The sequence below is a fragment of the Penaeus japonicus genome, unplaced genomic scaffold (assembly GCF_977035675.1).
Source record: "Penaeus japonicus unplaced genomic scaffold, GWHDUDI00000001_assembly GWHDUDI00000041, whole genome shotgun sequence".
Classification (NCBI taxonomy): Eukaryota; Metazoa; Arthropoda; class Malacostraca; order Decapoda; family Penaeidae; genus Penaeus; species Penaeus japonicus.
In genome coordinates this window covers 9118412-9120911 of record NW_028234443.1, presented here as the reverse complement: position 1 = coordinate 9120911, position 2500 = coordinate 9118412, and the positions used below count along the sequence as shown (strand labels likewise).

Genomic DNA, 2500 nt, shown 5'->3' with positions numbered 1-2500 from the left:
ATATATTCTACTACTATATATATATATATCATATATATATATAATTCATATATATATATATATATAAATATATATATATACAAAACACACACACATATATATCTATATATATATATATATATATATATGGAGAGAGAGAGAGAAGAGATCGGAGGAGAGAGGAGAGAAGGAGCCAGGTCGGGAGAGAGAGAAGAGAGGCGAGATTGAGCCCCCGAGGGTGAGGGAACGAGTGGAGAGAGAGAGAGAGGGAGAGGGAGAGGAGAGGATAGTCAGGGACGACGGCCGAGAGAGGGAAGAGTGAGAAGAGAGGGAGAGAGAGAGAGGAGAGAGAGAGAGGAGAGAGGAGGAGGAGGAGAGGATGAGTGAAAAGGATTGAGGGACAGAGCGGGAGGCGAGAGAAGTGAGAACGTGAAAGAGAAGGAGTACGAGAGAGGAGAGATGAGTGTGAGATTGATGATTAGAAAGGATCGAAAAGACAAGATATAAATTGCCGAAAGCAAAGATCGAAAGATCGAAACAGGACAGAATCAGAGAAGATACAGTGAAGGAGACAGATATGAGAGAGGCAACAAACAACATAAAAAAAAAAAAAAAAAAAAAAAACAAAAAAATCACAAAAAAAAACCACGAAACACATACAAAAAACAGGACAAAGAAAGTCATGAAAAGTGTTTTCTCTCAACATACTAGGGTCTACTGAAAAATGTTGCCATGCCGATGGGTTTCAGACTAGATTATTTGAGCTTATGGTTGCTAGGAAATGTCTGTTATACAGATTTAGCCATATATAACCATATCTTTACCTGTATTTCATATAAATCTATATATCTATCTACCTACCTACTTAGTAATCAGAATCTATCTTTCTATCTATCTGTCTATCCGATTATTATACGTCGGACTGCCTGTCTAGTGATCTCCCTACCTATCTAATTACTTATCGACCTTTTCATAAAGTTCTATACGAGAATGTATATACATATAGATAAACGAACATCATATATAATCAAAATCCATATATTACATAACCTTTTCCCGTTTAGTGATGTCCCCCAGACTAGAATGAGAATAATAGCGGGGGGGGTAGGCGGTAGCATCTGGCCACTAATCTACTAATCACTAATCTAATCACTAATCTAATACTAATCACTAATCTAATAATCACTAATCTACTAATCACTAATCACTAATCTACTAATCACCAATCTACTAATCACTAATCCAATTCCTTATCATTAATCTAATACTAATCACTAATCTACTAATCACTAATCTAATACTAATCACTAATCTATCAATCACTAATCTCCTAATCACGAATCACCTCATCGAAACGACAAAAAAATAATCCTTCTCATCCTTCAATCCTACTCGTTTACCTGAGGCGGGAGAATCCTCCTGATGGGATCTACTCGCGGGCGCGGTGACCTCTCCTGTAGAGGATATTACTTGGTCACGGGTTTGCCCGTGGTGCGCGTTCGGGGGCCCCGCCCACGCTACGATTCGCGCTTGTTCCCGCTCCGTTGAACCACCACTTTGACCGCCTCTCGCGAGCTTGGGGGGTCACTCCTGAGGGGTGGGGGGTGGAGTGGGGGGTTGGTGCGGTGCACGTTTTGAGAGAGGTTTATATGTATAGATATTTTATATGTATATATTTCATATGTATAGATACACATGGACATTGAGTTCACATACACGCGCTGATATTTTCACATAGAGATTAATATTCGCAGAGGTATGTGTACATATACAGGTACTCACTCATCTATGTGTATATATGGGTATAGATATATGTGGGAGACTAATAGATATAGGTGGAGATATAGATACGAGATATAAATATACGCATGTAGAAACACACATACTTATGCGTATATATATACACAAACAGAAAAACCCGCACACACACACACACACACACACATACACACATACCCCACACACCCCCCCCCCCAACAACTCACAACACACACAACATACACACTACACGCACACAACACACACACACTCACACACACACACTACACACACACACACACACACACACAACACATATATATTTATCCTATATATATATATATATATATATATATTTTAGATATATATATATATATGTATGTATATATGTATATTATGTGTGTGTGTGTATGTGTGTATGTATACAACTGCCAAACACACAAAGATATTTATAACACAAGCCAAAAGCCAACCATGCAAATAATCATCAAAACAAACACACACGCATACATAAACACAAATAGAAGCACACATACACGTATTCACAACCCCACACATAGCTATAATCCCCCCCCCCCCCCCACACACACACAGATTGAAACCCCCCCCCAGTGGGTTTTCTTTTTTTTTAACCATCTATTCTTCGTGGCCGCAAACGTACGGCCTGCGATGACACGACCGACGCCAGCTCTCGTCGCCCGCCGCCACCGTCAACGAGAAATAGTTAGTTGTAGCGTTCGAGTGTCGCAGACTGTCGCGACTC

At 39.8% G+C, this 2500-nt stretch overlaps 1 protein-coding gene across 1 annotated transcript in view; it reads right to left on the bottom strand.

Annotated features, from left to right (window-relative positions):
* LOC147466776 (cell adhesion molecule Dscam2-like) overlaps window positions 1-2500 on the bottom strand; it is a 36111-nt gene that overhangs the window by 19398 nt on the left and 14213 nt on the right. The window lies entirely within an intron of this gene.